Consider the following 24,923-nt stretch of genomic DNA (forward strand, 5'->3'; position numbering starts at 1 on the left):
ATCAGTTTTTCCCTGTTTCCTCACAAAAATCTGCCTTTTTTCTGCTTGTTCTTTGAGCTGTACGGATTTGCTGAAGTGCTGCCTTGGTATGTGTGCCAAACTGCTGCCTCTTTCTCCTCCTTGCCCAGAAATCTCCCTTGAAAGAATGAATGATCTTTTTCTCCTTTTCCTCCCTTAACCCAACCCTAAGTGACTTTTGGGTGATCCCTAAATCCAATGGCTGAAATAGATTTAGATCAATGGCTGAGATTAAATGCTCATTTAAATCTCACTTTCTATTTTTTAATTCACCCCACTTTAATAAAGACCCACTTAGTCATTTATTTCCAAAGTCACTTGTCCTTTCTAATTTTTCATTGACTTTATAAAAGTCACTTTAAAATTAGACTTAGTAACTTTATCATTTAAAGTCACTTTTAAATTAGATTTAACTTTATAAAAAATTATAAAGTTACTTTAGGAGAAAAATTAAATTCTTTTGGACACTTTTCCCTAGGCCAAAGATCAAAGCCTAAGGGAACCACCTGTCCTCCGGTACCAAATTTCAACACTCCCTCTTACCGAGGAAGGTGTTCCTCACCACACCCATCTTGTCTCTGAAGTAGACATGCTTGCCCCGTGGTAAGGCTTTGGTAAGAATATCTGCAACCTGCTCATCAGTGGAAATATACTCAAGCTTCACAGCTCCCTTCTGAACATAGTCTCTGATGAAATGATATCTAATCCCGATATGCTTTGACCTGTCATGAAATACTGGATTCTCCGTGAGTTTAATGCAACTCTGATTATCACAGTAAATCACTGAAGGTCTCAACGGCTGACCAAATAAGCCAAACAACATCTTGCGAAGCCAGATGACCTCACAACTAGCTAGACTGGCTACCATATACTCTGCTTCCGCTGAACTCAGTGCCACTGACTGCTGCTTCTGGCTGAACCATGACACTACTGCTGAACCCAACCCAAAACAGCACCCTGAAGAGCTCTTCCTATCAGAAGCACAACCTGCCCAATCAGAATCAGTGTATCCTGCCAATCTCACTCCATCTCCCTGCCTGTAGTCCAGACCATAATCCACTGTCCCCTGCAAGTACCGCAAAATGTGTTTTGCAGCCACCCAGTGAACCTTCCTAGGCTCACACATAAACTGACTCATCGTGTTGACTGCAAAACAGATATCTGGTCTAGTGTTGACCAAATACATCAAGGAACCAATCAGCTGCCTGTACAATGTGGGATCCACCAACTCGGAATCCGAAGCATGAAGCTTCTTCCAGTTGGTGATCATCGGTGTCGACATGGGTCTACAATCCTCCATGTGGAATCTGCTAAGGATGTCCACAATATACTTCCCCTGCCCCAGGAAGAAATGCCCCTCCTCCTGCCACACCTCCAAACCCAAAAAGTAATGCATCAAGCCGATGTCCTTCATCTCAAACTCCGCTGCAAGATCTCTCTTGCAGTGCTCTATGAGTTTCTCTGCACCTGTAATGACCAAGTCATCCACATACAACACCAGAATGAGAGGCTCCTCACCAATCACAATAAAGTAAAGGTTCGGATCTGCCTCACTCTTTGTGAAACCCATCCCCTGCAAATATGTATCTATCCTGGAGTACCAAGCTCTGGGAGCTTGCTTCAGGCCATAAAGGGCCTTCTTCAGTCTGCACACATGGGACTCCTTCCCATGCACCTCAAAGCCCTGTGGCTGCTCAATGTACACCTCCTCCTGTATGAAGCCATTGAGAATGCGGTCTTCACATCCATCTGGTGGATCTTCCAACCCATCTCTGCTGCTATCGATATAATGGAGTGTATCGAAGTATATCGAGCCACGGGAGCGAAGGTCTCCTCATAATCAACTCCCTCTACCTGGGAGAACCCTCTAGCCACAAACCTTGCTTTGAATTTCTCAATGCTGCCATCTGCAGCATGCTTTACCTTGTAAAGCCATCTGGAAGTAACCACGGATTTGCCCTCAGGCCTCGGCACCACCTCCCAAACATCATTCTTCATGATAGAAGAATACTCCTCCTGCATGGCCTCTCTCCAGACCTGCTGGCTAGCTGCCTCCTCATAGCTAGAAGGCTCAGAGTCAAGGATGCTGGTAACCATCGCCATATAACTACAAAACCTCTCAGGTGGTCTACTCTCTCTGACCGGCCTCTTCGGCTCAGCAACAGATGTGGCATCTCTCAAGGTGTCCTGAAGCCACTTGGGCTTCCTCTTCCCTGAGCATGCTTCTCCCATAGGAGAATGAAACTCCTCCTCCTCATCACCATCAGTAGCCTGAACTCCTGACTGTCTGTCTGCTGTCCTCCTGCCTGCCCCTGAACCTGTAGAAGCTGAGGTACCGTGTGAACTGTCCATCAATGGACTCCCTAGTGAACTGCTCTACATGCTGCCCGGAGCACCACCCCTCTGGCTCGGCGAGCCACTGCTCACTGATGGACCTGACATCCTCATAGATGTACCTCCGGATCCTCCTGATCCCTGCCCACTGGATCCCTGCGACTGACTCAACTGCTGTTGAGGGTCTGGCTGATTCAGATACTCTAACTCCCGTGACCTCCTAAAGGCCCTGTCCTCCTCGAACTTCACATCCCGTCTGACAACAACTCTCCTCTGTGCAGGAATGTAAATCCGAAAGGCCTTTGAGGTCTCACTGTAGCACACAAAGATACCCTTCTCTGCGATGGGCTCTAGTTTGGTCCTCTTCTCCTTGGGTATATAGGAGTATGTAATGCATCCAAAGATATGAAGATGACCAATATCAGGTTTCTTCCCAGAGAAAGCCTCCTCCGGAGTCATGTGCCCCAAGGCACGATGCGGACTCCTGTTCTGCAAGTAAACAGTTGTGTTGCGGGCCTCTGCCCACAAGAACAATGGCAACCCCTGATCATGTAACATGGCTTTGGCAGCCCCTATGATGGATCTGTTCTTCCTCTCCGCAACCCCGTTCTGCTGGGGGTTGTAAGGAACAGTGAACTCCCTCCTAATGCCTGCCTCCGCACAATAGTCAACAAACTCTCCAAGGGTGTACTCTCCTCCATTGTCCGACCTCAGGGACTTGATCTTCCGACCTGTCTGTGTCTCCACAAGAGCTCTAAACTCCTGAAACCGCTTGAAGACCTCACTCTTGGTCTTCAAGAAATAAATCCAGGTCCTCCTGGAGTGATCATTAATGAATAAAACATAGTACTCATATCCACTCAAGGAAACATGAGACATCCGACCGCTCACATCGGAATGAATCAAATCAAGTATCCCAGTCGCTCTGCTGTCACTGCTGGGAAAAGGGGATTTGGAAAACTTGCCCATCGCACAACCTCTGCAAGTATCAAAGTGATCAGTACTGAAATCTGGCACACCTGTAGTGATCTCCCGCAATGTCCTCAAGGCTCCATGATACATGTGTCCCATCCTGCGGTGCCAAATCTCACACAGCTCAGAACTGCTAGCTCTGCTGTCGGTACTACTGCTCAATGCCAACAGGGGCTGGAATGCAAACTTGTACACCTTTGCATGGCGTACACCTATCACTCTAGCTGAATCAGCTGGAACGCCCCTGGGATACATCAACACCTGTCCTCCCCTAAACAGTACCTCATATCCTCTGTCCTCCAAAGCTGAGACGGATATGAGGTTCTTCCTCATCCCTGGCACATAAAGAACATCTGACACTTTCAAGGGAGGTTTGGACTCCCTCTGAAATGTCAGTGTCCCCACCCCGACTGCTCTAACAACTTGTCATCATCGAGTACTACCTCTATATCAGTGCCACTCTCTGAAAGCTCTGAGAAGTACTCACGGACTCGTCATATGACGTGAAGCCCCACTGTCCACATACCAGATACCTGAAGATGCTCCACTAATCGAGGGAAAAGCATGCTCCCTCTGAACCTGTGTGGCAGGTGATCCTGCACTAGAGGACTCACATGTAGTGAACGCAAACTCCCGGTCAAAACGACCTGCAAAGTCCTCAATCTCTGCTGAAGCTGCCACGTCCTCGTTCTTCCCCTTCTTCTTCTTCTTCTCCGGACACACAACTGCATAGTGTCCCATCTTCTGACAATTCCAACACTTCACCTTGGAATAGTTCTTCTGTGTGTTCCCCTGTTTACCTTTACCTTTGCCTTTGCCCCCACCACCGCTTGTGGAAGCCTGCTTCTTCCCTTTGCCTTTCTTGCCTCTGCCACCAGTGCTACGTCCTCATCCTGCTCAACTGGCTTGGCTGCCCCAAGCTGTCCTTTCCTGATCTCTATCTGAATGCAATCATCCCAAAACCTCTCCCATGTGGGAAAGGTCTCACGTGCACAAACCCCATCAGCAAAGTTCAACCATGAACGGAGGAGGCCATTCACTGCAATCCGCACCAACTCAGTGGGTGGAATAGCCTCTCCAATCGCTGCCAACTCATCTCTCACATTAGTAATCTTTTTGAGATATCCAGCTGCACTATCATTACCCATCTTAATGTTCTTCAGCTTCTCCTTCAGGACCATTTTTCGGTTCTCATTGGTACTCTGGTAGAGATTGGACAATGCTATCCACATCTCATGGGCATTGCTCTTTCCTCTCACATGAGGAATGCAATGGTCTTTGATTCCGTCTAGAATCAGCCTCTTACCCTTGTTGTTCTTTTTATTATAAGCGGTCAACTGAGTAGCATCAGTAGGCACAACAACAGGGTTCTGTGTGGTATGCACCATGATATCCCAGACTTCTGCCTCCTCAAAGATACTCTGCATTCTCTCCTTCCAAACGCTGTAATTTGTATGCCCATCCAGCCTATCCTCTACCCTCAATCCCAATGACATCTTGCTGTCCTAAAACTGAAAAATAGCACTGCTGTGGTAAAGATAAAACTGTTGTTTATGAAAAATCAGCTTGCTGGAATTTTCTGAGTGAAAAATCAGCAGCTGTAATTTTTCCTTTTGCTGTCCCAAACTGCCCTTCAGCACTCAAGCTCCGATACCATGTAGAAATTTCTGTTTTCCCACCCCGGTTTTCAGTTTCACCTTATTTCTCCCATGTAGTTAAATGCCCTTTCCCATAACCATACATTTAACAAGCTGAAAAAATAAATATTGCTGAAAACACAAATTCTGGAAATTTTACAGAATGCTGGAAATTGCAGAAATAAAAATCAGCAGTAATAAACAGCCTTTAAAACACATTTAAACACTGAGATTTTTGGTCAACTTGACCCTGGAAAAACCCCCTACAACTCTTGGGGAAAACCAGTTTGAGAGCTCTTCTTTATTTCTGGAAAATGCCTTTTTACAGTGAGAATTTTCAGCAAAAAATCAGCGAAACAAATTTTTCCAGCAAGCAAACTTATCTGTTTTTCAGTTAACAGACAATCTGGAAAATGCGCTGTACGAGTTGTACGGACCATACGGATGTACGGACTGTACGGACATACGGATGTACGGACCGTACGGACGGTCGTACGGACTGTACGGACAGACCTCGAAATTTGTGCAGAAAATCGCCTCCTCGATATTCGTGCCTGAAAATCAGTTTTTCCCTGTTTGCTCACAAAAATCTGCCTTTTTTCTGCTTGTTCTTTGAGCTGTACGGATTTGCTGAAGTGCTGCCTTGGTATGTGTGCCAAACTGCTGCCTCTTTCTCCTCCTTGCCCAGAAATCTCCCTTGCTCTCTTGCTCTCCTTCTCCCAATCTGCTCATGAAAGAATGAATGATCATTTTCTCCTTTTCCTCCCTTAACCCAACCCTAAGTGACTTTTGGGTGATCCCTAAATCCAATGGCTGAAATAGATTTAGATCAATGGCTGAGATTAAATGTTCATTTAAATCTCACTTTCTATTTTTTAATTCACCCCACTTTAATAAAGACCCACTTAGTCATTTATTTCCAAAGTCACTTTTCCTTTCTAATTTTTCATTGACTTTATAAAAGTCACTTTAAAATTAGACTTAGTAACTTTATCACTTAAAGACACTTTTAAATTAGATTTAACTTTATAAAAAATTATAAAGTTACTTTAGGAGAAAAATTAAATTCTTTTGGACACTTTTCCCTAGGCCAAAGATCAAAGCCTAAGGGAACCACCTGTCCTCCGGTACCAAATTTCAACAAGTATCCAATCAAGCTGAAGTCGCCCACCTGTCTATACTTAAGTCCAAAGTCTTGAGTTCCCTTCAAGTACTTTTGAACTCTTTTCGCAACAGACTAATGTCCCTCACAAGGCTTTTGCATAAACTGGGAGAGGATTTCAATAGCAAATGAAATGTCTAGTCTGGTAGTAGTCAGCTAATTGAGACATCCTACAAGTTGTCTATACTTTGTTGCATCGTCAAATTATTTTCCTTCAATGGATGTGAGCTTTAAGTTCTATTCCATTGGAATAGTCAAAGGATTACACTCAACCATGCCAAACTTGTTCAACAAATCTCCAATGTACTTTTTCTGAGAGAGGAATATAAACTTCGGATGTTGAGTTACTTCAATACCAAGATAGTAGTGAACATACCCCAAGTCTGTCATTTCAAAACCTTTCCTCAATTCCTTCTTTATGGATGCAATATAGCTCTCATTGTTCCCTATCATCAAAAGATCATCTACATACACCACAAGATATACAATTGTTTTGCCAACTTTCTTGACAAACAAAGTTGCATCATCAAGATCATAATGTTTGAAGTTGAGTTTCAAAAGATGCTCAGTTAACTTCTTGTACTAGGCTTGCGGTGCTTGCTTGAGGCCATACAAGGATTTTACAAGCTTGCATATTTTATGTTCCTGACCCTTCACAACAAATCCTTCTGGTTGGGACATAAAAAAATTCTCTTCTATGCTACCAAGGCAAAGTGTGTCCGGATGGTATCCCATTTTGTTGTGGGGGCAAAAGTCTCCTCATAGTTGACCCCTTCCTTCTGTGCAAAACTTTCTTCAACAAGTCTAGCTTTGTGCTTGTCAAGTGAGCCATCAGCTTTATACTTGTTCTTGTAGACCCACTTGCAGCCTATCGGTTTGGTTCCCAATGGAGGATCAACCAGCTTCCAAGTGCCATTCTTTATCAAGGCATCATACTCTTTTTGCATCGCTTATTTACATTCATCATGAGAAGCGGCTTCTTTGAAGGAAGTTGGTTCAAAATCTATAGACAAATTCAATTCACAATCATAAGAAACATCCATATCAATAGGTGAATCAGAATCGTCTATATCACCTCCAATCTATCTGGTTAAACTTCTTGTTCCTGTCTTTCTAATCTCATCAAGATGAACACTTTCAAGTGTCTTTGTCATCCATTTTGGAGGACCTTTCTGAGTTGGCTTAGGCTGCTCAGTTGACTCAGTTGGAGCTGAATCAAGATTTAGTCTCCCAATTCTGTCAATCACATCACTCAAAGTGTCATCAGTGGTTGGAGCTTCATGTGGGGGAGAGAGTGCTTTAGAAGAAGATTCCACAGATTGATCCAGTATAGGAATCCCCCCTTCAAGATGTGGAATCTCATTATCAAATTCTTGAAAAGACTTTGCATGTCTGAATCTATCCAAGCAATCAAGCTGCCGCTCAACAACATTGTTAGTCTTGGAAGATTCAAGAAATATCACATCTCTAGACACTACAAACTTCTTATTAACTTCATCATAGAGACGGTATGCTTTGGAGGTATATGAGTACCCCAAGAAGATACACTTGCAACTCCTTACACCAAGTTTGTTTCTTTGTTCCTTAGGTATCAAGGCATAATAGGTGGAACCAAAGACCCTAAGATGATTTACGGAAGGAATGTAGCCATACCACATTTTATAAGGAGTCTTGCTTGTAATAGTGTTAGATGGACACCTATTCTTTATATGCACATCATATAGAACTACATCGGCCCAAAACATCAATTTAACATTCTTGAAAAACATCATGGAACGTACCATATTTAAGATTGTCATGTTCATTCTTTCAGCTACTCCGTTCTGTTGGGGATTATAAGGCACATTTGTTTGAAGTTCGATCCCATGCTGGCAAAGATAGTTTTCAAATTCATTTGAAGTATTCTTTTCCATTATCAGTGCGAATAGACCCAATATGAGATTGTGCATCATTTTCAATCCATACATGAAAATTCTTAAATGTTTCAAAAGCATGATATTTGTTTTTCAATAAATAAACCCAACACATTCTGGTGTAGTCATCAATAAATGTCATCATATATTTATTTCCATTTGTAGAAGGAACATACATTGGGCCACATAAGTTTGGATGAATAAGTTCAAGTTTTCTATGTGCTTTGGAATGTGAATCATGAAAAGGTTGTTTGTTGTGCTTTCCTAAGATACAAGCATCACATTGCTTAAGTTTCCTAGGAATTGTAGGCAAACCAGTAACAACACTTTACTTCAACATACGAAGGTTGTCATAATTCAAGTGTCCAAATCTATAATGCCATAAAAAACTTGATGGAAATGTACCTTCATCATAATGATAACTGTATGAGAATTTCGGTGCACAAGTAGAGGTTTCTTGCAACTTCAGAAATCTTTCTTCTTCTATCCCCATCATGACAAATGAGCGATCTGATGCTTTTCTGACCTCAACCTTGCCATCAAACATATGAATGGAGTGTCATTGCTGACGGATGTGGACCAAACACAACAAGTTTCTCCTCAGCTCCGGGAGATATAGAACATCATGCAAAAGAAAGTTTGGAAGACCAGGTAGTTTGAGCCTAATGGTGCTAAGCCCTGATGGATTGAGTTTTGACTTGTCTGCAATGTATACTGCTCCATCAACATTGTCAGTACATTCTTCAAAAAAATCTCTTCTAAAAGTCATATGACAAGTTGCTCCTAAATCAAGCAACCAATCACTCCTACACCATAAGCTTGGGTTGGACGTGTTAATAATATGTACATTCTTCCCTCTTGCACACCAGTCACTCCTATTGAGTCTATGCTTGTGACCTTGGGCCACACAAGAACCTAACCATCTACAAATGCAACTCTATAACCTCTATCTTCCAATATTGAGATAGAGAGCAGGCTCTTCTTCAATCCAGTACAAACAATACATGTCTCATGTGTAGTAAATCTCCAAAGTCTAGCTAAAGTGATGTTGATCCAATTCCTTCCACTGCATACTTGGCATTATCTCCAAGTTCTACTCGCCCCTCTGAATCCTCCATCGTCAAATCAATGAGATAATCTCAAAAACTTGTAATGTGCCTAAAAGCACCACTGTCTACTAGCCAAACATCACTATTATTGGTAATGGTTTCGAAAAGAGCGAAGGCAAAGAAAAATTCCTGATGTTTTCTGATGTGGATGCTCATCATTATCATCATCAACATTGGTTGTTGATGCATGTTTCTTTCCCTTCCTTTTCCTCTGAGAACAATGGGATGCATAGTGTCCAAAATCATGGAAATTGAAGCACTTGATCTTTGACATATCCTCCTTCTGATGATTTGGAACTAGAGCAGATCTTCTACCTATATTTTGTTGAAGAATCTAGGGCAAAGTGGTGTTGTGATGATTCTTCGTTACTTGATAACAATTTGTGTAGTCTTTTTACTTTTCTTGTTAGATTATGCTTATTCGTCTTCTTATTAGTGTATATGTGTGTACTTCATCAAACTGCTACGAAAACAAAATAACAAGAACACAAAGTTTGGCTCTCTGCCAGGGACAAAACCTCTCCACTCTTGAGAGGAAAACCCTTTGTAAGTTTTCTCTTATTGAAGAATCTTATTTGAACAACTGCGAAACCCTAGACCCTTGACTAGGATATCCTCCAACATAAGTCAAATCCTTCCTCTTTCTGCACTGTAATTTCCGGCACATGGACCTCTATCTTCGGGCACTTCTACTCCTTCGAGCACTTCATTCTTCCTTCTATAGTAAGTAGATCTTCTAGGAGAGATACTTCTACTTAGTGATATCCTTCACCTAAGGATACTTACTCCTCTAGATCATCCGAGTTCCCTTTTGATGCATGGTAGTAGGCTGAGTGTGACAGCACTGCAGCCCTAGTCTTCGCACGTGGGAGGGTCCTAGCTGTAGGTATATGGCTCCTTCTAACTTCGCTTGAGGTCCTTCTCTCTTTGCTTGGATGGGAGGCCTTGTAAGCCTATTTAGAAGCCCAAACAATGATAAACTTGAGACTGTTATATTGTTGTTGTTGTGACCGCAGAGGTGACTCTGTTTCTCGCACGTGTGACTGTGTTTCTCCTTAAAGACTGTCCCTTTGACTTCGGCTTTTACTTCTTCTCCTTCACTGCACTAGAGGCTCCTCAAACTTGTCTTTTCTCCACCCTCACTTGGCTATCCTTCTTCGCTAATTTCAAAGCTTGATGATGCGTTGTATGAGGAGTGGACAACCTCTATAAATAGAGGTTTGTCCCTCCTCTTTAGGCCGACTTGACTGTCTTTTAGGCCGACTTACAGTTTGCACTATAATTCAATTTTTATCCATCGTTTTGCTGCTAGGAGACTTCGTTGATGCTAGGAGAGGATTTGACTTATCTTGGAGGTGTTCCCATGACCTTGTACATTGACATACTTGATGTAACATGCCCTCAAAGGGTCTTATCATAATTACATTTTGACTTTGACTTTCTAGAAGCACTTTAAAATGTGCTTGACCTATTTTCAATGAGCAAGAAACTCATTGACAAATATTACAAAAATAATTTTTCTTTTCTTGAATAAATACAAATATCAAAATTACATTTATGAAGACCTAGCCTAGTTACATTTCCTTCAACATATTCTTCTTATCAAAATTCCCAAAACTTCTTTTTCCTTTTCCTTACATGAGTTGAAAGATCTTGAGTTTCTTCATCTTGTGGATTCTACAAGTTGTTCTTGGACAATAGTCTGGCCTCCTCTTGGATACAATTAGTCCATAACTTATCAAACTTGGGAAGATTTTCTCGGGCACAAATTCCCTGAACAAATGGATCCCATGAGGAAGGGAATACATTGAGGGTCACTGTAAGAAGCTTTGTATTATCAATGTTATCTCCAATGGCTCTAACTCCATCTCTCAACTAAAAGACTCTCATAAGATAGGAAACAATAGAATCTAATCTAGACATCATAACACTCCGAAGTTGATTCCTCAAGGTTAGTTTCCTACTAGTGTGCTACATCCGTACAATCCCACCAAAGCACCATACACTTCTTTGGCAGTCTTCAAACCAACAACATGACGAATCAAGTGATCCTTTATGGAATCTATCAAGATTATCTTAGCCTTGGCTTCATCCTTCTTATACTTAGCTTTCTTCTTAGCTCCCTTTAGCTTTGGAATGACTTTCTCCACATGATCCTGAAGCTAATTTTCTTCCAAGATAAGAAGTATCTCGGTCTTCCAAGATCTAAAATTGTTAACACCATCCAACCTATCTTCTACTCTGAGACTTGGTGCCATTTTGACAAGAGATCCAAAAACCAACCAAGAGGTTGAATATTGTCTCTTAATTTGACTTCAATGGCTGCTTTTTCAACAGAGCTTTCATACCATGTTGAAATTCTACAAGTTGTACAGTAGACTATGATTTTCTGCTATATAATTACTTCCCAATGATCTCCAACCAATATTTCATGCCTCTACTATCATTGAATAATTATACTTCAAAAAATCTCAACAATAAATGCAGCAAAAATAGTAAATATCATAGAAAGACAGTGATGCACAATAGAGACAACAAATTTTACCCTAAGAAACCCAACCTTGGGAGAAAACCCAACAATGTTTCTTAGGAGAAATTATTTTTTCAGCAAGGTTTACAAATCACCAATTTGTCTAGAAATCTTTGCTAATAATCCAAGTCAATTACTAGTCAAACCTAGTTAAACTCATATTAGTCAACCCTAGTCAACTCTTTCAAAAGTCTTTTTTGAATTTTGCAGACAAACTAATCAAACTACAGTCAAAGTCTCGGCCAACTGCAATACAAATTTTGATCAAACTACTATCAAAGTCTGCGATCAAATGTGGCCATGTGGTCTGTTACAGTCAACAGTCTTGGTCAATGCCCATTCAAATTCGGTCAACTCAGTCCAAAGACAGAAATCAAACTTGATGGTAAAAAAACTCACCCTTGTTCTCACACGTGCGGTTGTCCAAGAGAGATAAGAATGATAGAAAGACTTGTTCTTTGCTTTTGGAGAAAATGAGACATCACATCATCTATCTATACTTGTCAAAATGAGTGTGACACCCCAAGGGACACATCCCTTCACTGGGCAAGTCGACTTGACTTTTCAAAATTTAAATTTTGCATAAATTTTCTAGGCTGACTTGGAGGCCCTTTAGCAAGGGAATACCTCCTGATGCTACACAAAAATCAACAGTAACATGGCTATTTCTTATCCATTAATGTGCATTTTCTTATCCCTAACTACCTTTTCCACAAGTCAAACGCCCTTCCTATTTCTAGAGAGAAATGTTATCCAAAACCCTATCCACTTATCTCTTTATCCTAAGAAAGCTTATCCTCTAACTTTTAGTCCTATTCTTGCGGTTTTCCTATATTTTTTAATGTGAGCTCTTTCTTCAATTCTCACTTATTTATGGCTCGTCCTATCCTTAATCAACTACATTATTGACCCTAAATCTATTTTAGACTCTACAACTCCATTTTTGGCTTAGTTTAACCAAAACCAAGGAAGATATATTTTTCTAGTGATTGTGCATGCCCAAGCAACCACACTTAGTGCACATTAGTCCTCTCTATGAGAGCATTATTTAATTGTACTGAAGCAATGTAATACAAGTGAATTTGAATTGGTCTTTTAGCTACTTAGTCTATTTTTGTGTTATTTCATTCTCTTATCTCTTATTGCCTTGCAATTCCAATCTTTTGGACTCCAAGAGCACTCACTACTATTGTAGGAAAATACAAAGCTCAACAAGTAGGCAGGGGCTTCTCACATGATAGGACGAGACAAATCCATGGACAAATCCATGATGGGGTCATTGATCAACAACACCATCCTTCTGTTGAGAAATCCAAAAGTGGCAGTTAAACGGTTTCTCTTATTATGACATTAACTTGTGATGTTTTCATTATTATTAATAGATCTTTTTTAATTATCTTTTCTTATCATCAAGACTAATGCCAAGCAACAAATAGAAGGGAACACAAGATGTAGGCACACTGCTAGGGAAAAACCCCACTCTATGGGAAAACTCGGTCAAAAGTCTTCCTTCAGTAGATTCAAGATGAGACGACCAAGACCCTTTCAACTTAGACTTGAGACTACCTCCATCCATCAAGTCAACCTTGTCATTCTTCAGTTCAATAGCTCTTGTAGCAGTCATTCTTCTTCACAATTTGATCCTTGCAATGGCAACGGACTTGTATCTGGAGATAGCAATGTCTCTGAACCATCCTTGTGCGAAAACACCGAACTTACTCACTAAGATAGTACTGAAATATGTAGATTGTGATAACATTGAAGTTTATTCCTTAGTATCAAAACCTTATCACTGTGATAGCACTAGCATCGAGACTGTGATAGCACCGAGATACTGGAGAACCGATACTTCATCATTGTGATAACACTGAGCCATTCTTTGTGGTAGCACCGAGATATATTCACTGTAATATCAATGAGATGTGGTCAATGTTATATCACCGAAAATATGGTAGCACCAAAATTGTCCACTGAACATGTCTAGAGAGATCATATTTGTGTTAACCCGAGCTCATATAATAGTATATAACTTCTGAAGTAGTACCGAAACATATCTCTGAGATTTTTTGCAAGTTGCTTTCTATGTTTGTTGAGCGAAGTTCATACTCCTATATATAGTTGTTTCCATATTGAAATGAGTCAACATGAACATATGAATAGATGTGTCGTTGTATTAGGTCGACATGAGGTTATTGAGGGAAGTCGACTTGATGATGAGTCCTTTGACAACAAGGAGACTTTGATGGATGGAGGAGTCTTCAAACAAAATTGACTTAGACAATAACCTATAGCCTAGGATGGAGGCTTGACCTATAACAATTGACCCAAGCATGAAACCCATGCTTTAACAAGTCAATTAATAATAATAAAATTATTTTTGCTTTTCTTTTGACAAATATATTACATTATGACTTCAAGTACAAGTATGAAGACCGAACCTAGTTACATTCTTCATAGCAACTGCATAGTAAGCATAGGATGCATTTTGAGGGAGGGTTTTCTTCCCACTTTGTTTTCCCTCTTTACCTCACCTTTTCCATCTTGTGTTTTGCATAAGTTGTTTGCAAATAAGTACCTAACATTGCTACAAATTGCCAAGTCTCATATACTTGTTTTGTACTTGAGTACCTAACATGGCTAAAAATTATCAAGCCTTATTTATTAAGCACATATTAGTTGTGGTTTAGGGGGGGTGTTGACATTAGACAAATTTTGAGGTTAAAAATGGGCCTCAAAACAAAAATGTACAACAAAAATCAACTTTACAAGAACCAACATGATTCGATATGATGATGTAAACCATCGGGGATGATTCACCATTTTTGGAGTAAAAGGGTAAAAAGATAAAAGAATAAAAAACTAAAAAACTAGTTTTTCAACTTGTATTTTCAACTTATCTCCTTATGATTTTACTCAAATTCCGAGCGAGAGCACTAATTGATTGCGGAATTTAATTTTGCATCCAAGGAGTATTCATGTCGCAATCACGGTTTTTCATGTATTTCATATTTTTCATGTAGTAGGGTCAATTGAAAGTATGCAACATGGGTACTCCTTGGATGCAAAATTAAATTTTGCATCCAATCAATGCTCCCACTGTAATTTGAGTAAAATCGTGGGGAGATAAGTTGAAAAAACGAGTTGAAAAATAGTTTTTTCTTTTTTCCCTCCAAAACTTGATGAGGCAAACTAATCTTATTTTATTATTTCCACTATTATTTTATAATATTCCTTAGGAGGCCCATTTTAGACCTCAAAATTTCTCTAATGTGTACATGCACATTCCCTGTTGGAAATACCGAGGGAGGTGAATCAGTATTTAGCTCTTTTTAACAATTTAATCATAGCACGTAAACATTAAATAGTTAAACAATACCATTCAACAATGCACAACATCAAAGACAGTACACAATATTTTTAGGTGGAAACACTTCCGAGAGAAAAACCACCTAACACTTTTAATATAGGTCTTAAATTTTACATCAACAAGAAGCTCCAACTTCCGAGATTCTCCAACAATAACTAGAAGGAGGCTCCAACCCCCTGATTTATCATCTCCAACTGAAAGGATGCTCCAACACCCTGATTTATCAACTCCAACCCCCTGGTTTTATCCGTTCCAATAGAAAGGATGCTCCAACACCCTGCAAACTCCAACTTGCCCTAGCACCACACTGTCGGAAACCCTTCCGAGAGAAAAACCACCGAACACTTTTAATATAGGTCTTAAATTTTACATCAACAAGAAACTCAACTTCCGAAATTCTCCAACAATAACTGGAAGGAGGCTCCAACACCCTGATTTATCAACTCCAACCCCCTGGTTTTATCCGTTCCAATAGAAAGGATGCTCCAACACCCTGCAAACTCCAACTTGCCCTAGCACCACACTGTCGCCTTGAAGTGTTTTCAGGCTCCAACCTGAAGGAGACTCTAATCTCTGCCTTGCACCACCCTGCCACCATACTCAAAACCACTTGCCCTGAAGGCTTTGACCTTCAATTCACCACAATGGACCAATTTTCATATATTTTCAAATTGGATCCACCTATGCTCAATATCAATATAAACAACATAAAATCATTCTACTAATTTTGTCAACCTGTAATACTGGCACAAGGTCATCAACAACCACTGCTCATCAAATGATTGAACAATCCAATAGTACTCAATACTCTTTGCTCGACAAACAGATCCACTACTGCTCAACGTGTATGTCTGATGACAAACCCTAGCTGCATAGAAATACATCCACAACAGCTCTCTAGGATGAAATCAATGTACCAATAACATCATCTATCCTTTGCATCAATGCACTGGCAGCGTATCAAGCCAAAACCTAGAAGTGATGTCCTCACAATATCATGCTTATCAACGATATGATCAATGGCATATGCTCAAAAATGCTAACACAACATACTGCCTTTGAAATGCTTCAACAAGACAATTGGCAGCAGCACTAATCTATGTCTTCAACATACACATCAAACCCTAGTGGATGCAGACTCTAGCACAAACCCTAGGTCATCAATCAAACGACAGCATCATCTATCTTCAGACCAACAAACCTTTATTTGCTCAAACCCTAGTAGCATTAATAACTCAGACCAGCATAATGCTGACAAACTACAACAATCAGCCCTGTTCACACAATAGTATATTCATAAATTCTCTTCACAGCTCATCAATCTGTATTCAGCAAAATATCAGATCTATATGCTTCGAAGGGCATCAATAAGATATATGGCATGTTCTTTGCTCATCATACAATTCCTCAGCAAAAATACTGTCATACACTTGCAAACTTCAACAATTCAATCATTTCATCATTTAGTCATACATTAAACATACTACAATCAGCGACATACAAAGATACATACACAACAAGATTCACTGGCAATTCTACCACGGGCTCTAGACGCAAACCAATAATGGCATAATATTGATGGACTTTCACATTCTCTGGTCCACACAACTTTCACAACAGTTGTTCCAGCACTCAATTCATAAGTCAATACATTTTGCCTTTGACTCAGATATCTACTTCTAAACGTACCTTTCAACCACAGAAAATACACCTTAAGATAGCCTCAAAAACCTCAGAAGATTGACCTCAGGAGGGCCGAGAGTGATCCATGGGCCAGGCCTTACAATAGATCAAATGATAAGCCTCAAAACAGTGCTCAGCAAACCCTTCAAAAATTTAGCATAAGAGATCCACAACCAATCCTTTGATCAGGCTTCTAAAATGAGGCTTGGTCCAGCTTAAAATAGTGTCGAAATGATCACAGAAAGTCTGGTTTGGAGGTCAGAGATTAGCCCTAACCTTGGTGTGAATTAGCCCTCAAAAATACCACAGATATAGGCCTTAAACTACCTTGGATTGGCCTCGAGTGATGTAAAAAGAATACTCTGACGAACCCTTAAGAAGATCAAAACAAACTTCAGAAGTTGAGTAGGTCCAAGCCTCGGGAAGGCCGAGAGATGGGCCTTAGACTGTCTTTAATTTACTTCCAGCACAAATGCGAAAGAGCCTCAGTTAATCTGAGATCTTCCACAGATGAACAGCCCTGAAACAGATCTCAAACCACTGCCACAGAGGGTCGAAGTTAGGCCTCAGGCAGGGCTGATACAGATCTCAGAATGTCTCAGAAGATAATAAACTTGATTTGTTCCAGATTAAATCCCTGACCGGTCCAATCAAGACAGTGAATTCAACGCGGAAGAATGAAAGGATAACCAGTTAGGAAACTCAGCCTAGAATGTCCTCAAACATGCCCTAGTTCTGTCACAGATGAGGGTTGAAGGAATGCCTCAGAAATTCTTCATTTGCCCAGTGAAACACCATCAGAAGATAAATGAGTAATGCCCACAATTAGCCTTCGAACTATCCTAAAACAACCTCAGATGTTGACCTCAAACAAGCCGAATTTTGCTTCATAAAGGGACCTTAACATGCCTCAGACAGTCCAAATTTTCCCCAAAGATTAGGCCTCAGTAAGCCCTAAACAGAGCCTCAGAAAGTACAAATTCGAGCCTCAAAACAAGGTCTGTTTAGTCACCGAATATTGCCTCAGATGAGCTCGGATTAAGCCTCAGGAGGGCAGAGCTTAGGCCTCAAATTTCCCTTCGTACTTGCCTCAGAAAGGGGCCTTAACCAGCTCGAGTTGGGCCTCAGAAAATTTTGTTCTTTTAGTCCATAATAGCCCTTGACAAATGAATTCTTCACAAAAATATGAACTCAAAGACACTTCAAAAACTCGGCCTTCTGCTCAAGACCCTCGTGACTGCTCCTGTGTTGAATTTCCACGGCACTAGAGAATCTAGGTTTGGGTCTTACAATATCTGACACAACCAACTCAAATGCCACAACAAACTACTTTGCACAGCGGAATAAACACAGCAGTAAATCAACTAGTGCACAATAGACAACTTTTTACAATTTTTCAACCCAACTTCGTTATATTAATCAATCTTTAATACAACTGTCTAGGGCTCCCATACCAGGGATCATGGCCCTCATACAATCACTGATACAAGAATACAACTAGGGTTTGGTGTCAGTCCTTTGACAACTAATCTACCCTGAACAAGATATAACTGACCTACACGTTGATATAACTGGCCTCAGTGCCTTTCATTCCACATACCCTGAACACAATTGTTGGTCCTTTAGCTTCCAATCTGCAGCTCCACCAATCTGCTTTGATCAATGATCACAAGTCCTTCAGGTCACTGAACATAGTTCCAAACAATTCTGCCCTCCAGCTGCTTCTTAGTCCATCAAGTCGTCAACACATAGGGTCTTCTTGTAGTTGTTCACAACTCCGTTTGTGAACACCTCCTTGGCTACCGACTTCTGCCTTCCTTTGCTGCTATATGAAAACAAGTCAAGGGCTTGGAGGCTTCCCACTCTCACTAAAGATGTCCTTCTCTTGCACAGTGAACTACGGACAAATACACTGCTCTCTTGGCTGCCTTTTATCCCTTCAAAGGACAACCCTTGAGCTCCTCTAATTCTGCCTCTCTTACTAGAATTGAAGTCCTTCACAAATCTAGACTTAGGGCTCCTTTTGACACCTACTAGCAGCCCTCCTTACTGCACTTAAGATGTCAAACAAACACTGTCAAAAATGGAATCCAATCCTGCACCCTTCCTCCTTGAAGACGTCCTCTTTGTGCTCTCCAAAGTGCTTCGGATCTTAGCAAGATTTTTCTGACGTACTTGGCCCTCTCTAGGGCATCCTGTAGCAGCTCTAAAACACTGGATTTCCACAACCACAGACCCTGTATCTCTGCACTCTTGCCTTGGAGGGATGTGGCCTCTTTCTGGCAGCCTTCTAAGCTACTCGGCCTCCCTAAACAGGACTCGCGTCTACCTGACATTACAACAGAAAAACCTCGGCCTATACACAGAAATTCCACCTGCTTTTCTGTCCAGAATTACCCTCAATCAGCTCAGCCTTATCTCCTCTCCTTCGCTGCCTGTACCTGCCCAACGCAACCCAAACAGTCACAAGAAATAGAACCCAAAACCAGTCCTTATCCTCTCCTTCGCTTGGCTTCTAGGGCTACAGCTATCTCAGGGGTATTCATCCCTCTTGCTTGCCTTCACATGAGAAATGAATGCCTTGATTGGATGCCAAATGAGGTCTCTCTCATCTTATATTTATATGTTCTTTGGGTGGCACAACTAGCCCTCTTCTAGGGCTCTTCTGAAGCAAGGCCGACTCGACTTTTTCTGCCACTAGCCCACCAACATATAAACAAAAATTCTTTTCTCCCATTTGGCACATGCTCTCTTGGATTTCTTAGCAGCCCCTTGGTCCACTAAGCGTGCCACACATGCTCCAAGTGTCAAATCATCAAATCGATGCTTGGTTTCACACCCACAAGCTTTGGTGCAAAACCCACCTCTTGGGTACTTAGCCCACAAATGACTTTTGTGGTGCCAATTCCTCCACAACCCTGTACCCTAGGGTTTGGAGTACCTCCCAAGCTACAAATCTCAACATCTTGGCCTCAGTATTTTAGAGAGATTTACTAATGATAAGCCTGTGAATTTGATTGCCTAATGGAGGAAACTGAGTCGCATATATATACTAAATGAGGGGGCTTCTCGAGAGGGTTAACATGCCCAATAGGCCTTGGATACAACCTACAAAAAGAGACTCGAAAATTCAAATTTGAATTCTTAAATTCACAACTTATGAAGCCGACCTAAACTTCCAAATGTTGAGATATTTTCTCAGTAATTTTTTTTGACATAATCCTCCTTTTAAGTTTTAAGGCCTAATTTGGTCATTTTAATTTAAACAAGATTTTTGAAAAGTTAATGTTGAAAAGATAACCAATCATAAGGCTGCCTTGAATCATATATTGGGGCACTGTTTCCGCCTTGCTTACACACCTAAGTTAATGTGGGAAAAATCTTCAACCCCACTAGGTGTGGCCTTGGTGGCTAAGCTCAGAGAAGGGGTTGTCACCTAATCCCAACTCTTTGTCTAGGCTCTCTCCTAGCTAAAGCCAAGGCAGCTGGACCCTAAGGAAGGTTTCTAAAGAAAGTTTGTTAAACTAACAAGTTCTAAGAGATAATTAGTAGCTGAATTAGAGCATCAACCATTCAATAACGTGAGATATGTAACTTGAAGCAATACGTAAAGAATTTAGCAAGTATACATAATCATGAGCATGTAATGAACATCAAAATGTAAATAGATCAATAAGACTTAACGATGTATATTGCAAAGAAAAATGTAAGTAGACCAGTGCCAAATATAATCTTGCAAGAAATGAAGTGTAAGCTCAAATAAATAAAGTACTTGCAACAAATGGAAATGTCTCCAAGATACAACAAGATCAAATGAAATGAAAGCTGCAAGACAAGTGTGAGATCAACCAATAGCAAAACTATGATATGATGATTCAACTTTGAAAGGAAAGCACTTAATAAAATTGAAAACTTGCAAACAAATATTTTTTGTACTTGAAAAGAGAGAACATGCTCAAACACAACAATGATATAAAGCTTTAAACTTGATCCAAATGAGCATAAATAAAGTACAAGAGCGAATTTAAAATCCTTCCAAGTAAATGAGATGTAAGTACTTTCTAAATCTATTGCATGTATTTGAGAAAGAGCTCTAATAGTGAGATGTTCAATGAGATGCCAACTTCAAATGCATGCAAGAAGAAACTTTCAAAATTTGTATGGTGTTTGTGTGCTACTGTGTTCTTGGTTTATTTTAGTTAATGCCTATTCTAGTGTGATTCTTCCCCTCAATTCCTTCAACTTGGTAAAGAGTGAGGTGAATTGCAAGAAGGCTTGGATGAGGAGGCACTTGTCCTTCATTACTGATACCCACCTAGACTTCAAGACAACCCACGTGCCTTCATTCCTACAAGGGAATTGACCATAAGAGCATTGCGAGGTCACGTGTTTTAACCTTTGTTCCAAACTCAAATCGAAGAAATTGAATGAAGCTAGGGAAGATTGTCCTAAATTTCTATCATCCAAGCTTATGCTTGGAGGTCAATTTTAGAAGTGGAATGGTGATGCAAATGAGTATTTTGCAAGTAGAAATAGTGTTCCAAATGTGAAATGTTTCAAATTGTCTCAAGTAAATATGTTCATTCACAATTAAGGAAATAAATACTTGCAGAAACAATGGAAATGAAACTTCAAATGATGTCAAGAAATGGCTGAAAATGAGATGACAATATCACCAATGTCACATCAAAGTGAAACAAAATTAGCATGCGAGAATGAACTTGCATGAAAATATGAGATAGTCACGTGAGAGGACATATATATCAGCAACTAAATAAGTTATATCAGCTGCAAAAATTCAGATCCAAAATGTTCAAATGAACAATGTAAAATGAGAGATAGAATCACTAAATTAGCCCAAGTAAGGGTGTTAGTGGCTAGATCTATAGCATGCAAAAAAGTTTTAAAAAAGGAGAGAATAGAGATGCTAGAAATTAAGCAAATTAAATCTACTTGAAAAGAACAAAAACTCAAACAACAAGCATGCAAAGGATCCTCTCCCAAAAGGAGAGGGGCAGGATGCTAAGAGGATAATCCTCAAGCTCCTTCAAAGAGAAATTAATTTTGTTATTGGAAATGAAGCCCTCTAATGGGAATGAGGGACTTAGACTTTGGGGGAAGTTCACAAAAAACTCAAAAGAGTAAATACTCAAATAAACTTAATGAAAATAGAAGAACAAATACAAATGCCTATAGCAAAATACAACACAAATGCATCCAAGAGGCAACTCACTTTTCCCAAAGAAATCTACTTGATGGCCCCAATTTCCAATCTCAAGGAGAAATCCTTGCGCAAATGAGAAGAGGCAAAGATAGGAGAAAGAGGTTTAAAAGATGAAAAACTTCAATGATGTATCTTTACTCCTCAAGTCTTCCACCTACAAATCCTTCAAGAGATGTTTCCAAACAAGCTTTCGATCCTCCACTTGAACTGCACAAGCCATGAGAGCACAAGAGATTGAGTCAATGAAAGAATATAAGTTACAATATATTAGTATACAAATAAAATACAACTTGCATGCAACCAAAAAGGAACGCACATCCCTCCTTGTGCATAAGCAAGAAGGAGTAAATCCTTCACAAGCTCTTAAAGCTAGATCAAGCAACTATAGCACGTAAAATTTGACAAATGAATTTTCAAATTTGATAAATTTAGAGGGAGAGAGCTATGTTAGAAGAAACTCCCCTTCAAATTCGCTTGATAAGCCCTTGAGAGAACGCTTGCTTGATGTGACTTCTTATGACCTTCGCCTTGAGAGTGAGTTCATTCAACTAAGAATTTACCCCACATTCAAGTTTCTTTCCAACACAAAATAACTTCTACACACTTAAAAGGAAACATTAGCATCACAAGGGACTAGATTGAGCAATGAGAGAAGAGGCTAGATGTTCAACCAAGAACATTTTAGTGTTCGTCACTCTAAAGCATCTCTCTGGGCCAAAAATCAATACAAGGTAACTTGCATAAATCAATCCACAAATATGGAAAATAAGCTAATAATTTTGACTTCAAGGAATGTAGAGAATAAAAACCACAAGTTCACAATTTTACCTCAAAGATATAAGAACAACATCACATCAAGAATGAACCCCCAAAGTCTTGATTGTATTAGCATAGAAAGAAGAGAATACAAAATTGTGTAGAGTTTCCCCAAGCACAATAGCTAGTCTCGACTCTCAATATGATTACAATAGAGCCCATGGCTTATTTAAATAAGAGAATGGGAAAAAATCCCAATGTGAAACCCCAATGCCAAGTGGAGAATGATGGAAATCTCAAGGCAAATTCGAATTTGCTAAGTGTAGCTCCAATGCCAAGTGTAAAAATCAATTTTTGGCAAGTGGACAATGTTTTACTTGAGCTAGACAGAATGCCCGTGTGCCAAATTTGTTTTCCCTGCTATAGATGCCAAGTGTGATAAATGGTGGGTGAAATAGGAATCATTTCCCACTAATTTCTCATCCAAACTGTTGTAGAGAGACACCTCTCCAAACTGCCAACGAGCTACCAAGTGGGAAATTGTACCTCAAATCTCGCTCACTAAATTTCCCCATGTGCAAAAATCCATTGCCAAGTTATGTGCCAATTCACCCTTCCATTTTCCATTTTAACTTGACTTGATTTTCCACTTAATTTCCATGTCATTTGGTATATGGAAATTTTTTTATTTTTCTCCACTTTTTAATTTTTGGCTAATTCATTGCCACATTTTCCCCTAGATTTAGGAACAGTGGCCTTTTTGGGGGGTAAAAGCAAACTTTCACCGCTTAAAGTGTGTCTTAGTAGAAAGCAAGGTTGCGAACATCGGCATTGGGATAAAATCAGCAAGGGTCTGGGAAACCAAAAAATCGTAAAAATCGGGAAAATATCGGTAAAAATCAGCAATCAGCAAAATTAAGATAAAATCAATAAACATCTGTTAAAATCGGTAAACATCGGCTAGACCAAAAACTCTATGATTTCCAGATAAAATCGAGATTTTATCGAGATGTCCGCAACACTAGTAGAAAGTTGAGGTGTAGAGGTCTAATTTTGTTTTTCATACCCCCTACAACTTCTCTAAACATCACTTATTACAATTTATACAAAGATTTTATTTAAAATCCCATCCTGCGGGAAATTTTTAATAATTAAAAAATTACCCCTAAACCTAATCAAATTCCACGAAATTTTACAAGTGATCTAACATGGTAATATACATTGACTCTAGACATTAGGACTCACCTAAGGCCTTGTCATCAAGCCACACTCTAGATTTGGGGGTATATCTGGGAGAAAAAACTCAATTAATTATTAACCGATAAAAAGCACAAATAATTAATTAAGTAAAAAAATACACCCTAGAGTGAACTCACTTGATAGCAAAGTCCTAGGCTACCTAGGCCTCTTACATGGCTTTATTCATCATGTTAGCATCATGTTTACAATATCCTCATAGGGCTACGAAATTTGAGTACGATGAAGAAAAAGAGAGAGAAGGGGCTCAAAAGCCTTGATGAAATCTAAAACATCTATAACCGCAGGAATGATCTAAAATATCCTCAGGCATAGAGTCTTCAAGTGCAACTTTAGTGGTCAATAGGGCACCTTGACCAAACCTTGGGGCTTCAACTTTGATCAACCATATCTTCTCATCCATGAGGAGTTATGGGGCGTGCCACCTATTGTTGGAATCAACATGTTGAGCTTTATCAACTAATGGTAGTCTCATTTGCAATTTCATTGATCTTCTCATCAAAATTTGGGCACAAGACCACACCGCAGGAGCTTCTCATCCTTTCAGGGCTTCTTGACAATTGGAGCTTCTAATCAATGCAATCCAAAGACGAATATCAAGAGCATTCAAAGATTGATGTTGGCATCAATGACAACATGTTATGCACTTGACCTACAAGAATAACCAAATCCCAAAAATCCGAAACAATATTGCCAGAAACACAGAAATGTCACATGAATTGAGACAAGCTACAAAGATATTTTATTATTCAGAAGCAGAATACAATGTTCACTTGCCTCTTCGAGGGGACAACCTCCAACAGAGCAGAGCTCAATTAGAATAAAACTCAATGCTTCTTCCCTTGCTATCTAACACTATTTATAGCTTTATGTCATCCAAAATCCTAACTACTAGTGGTCCCTTGCATAACACGGGTTAACCACTTTATTTAGTAACTATGGCCCGTTTATAACTATTTGT

General features: G+C 39.9%; 1 protein-coding gene across 3 annotated transcripts in view; it reads right to left on the reverse strand.

Moving 5' to 3' along the window:
- The window catches only part of LOC149221744 (uncharacterized), a 241,659-nt gene that overhangs the window by 17,225 nt on the left and 199,511 nt on the right, over nucleotides 1-24,923 (reverse strand). Inside the window, exon 3 of one of the 3 annotated variants that reach the window (XR_016249384.1) lies at nucleotides 21,959-22,156. The exons of the other annotated variants lie outside the window; for them this stretch is intronic. The gene's annotated coding sequence lies outside the window, so the exon portion shown is untranslated. The remainder of the gene's footprint in view (nucleotides 1-21,958; nucleotides 22,157-24,923) is intronic. 3 annotated transcript variants of the gene reach the window in all.

This window comes from Pinus tabuliformis, chromosome Q, assembly GCF_031772625.1.
Source record: "Pinus tabuliformis cultivar Carrire ecotype Pingquan chromosome Q, CPIR1, whole genome shotgun sequence".
In the NCBI taxonomy this organism is placed as follows: Eukaryota; Viridiplantae; Streptophyta; class Pinopsida; order Pinales; family Pinaceae; genus Pinus; species Pinus tabuliformis.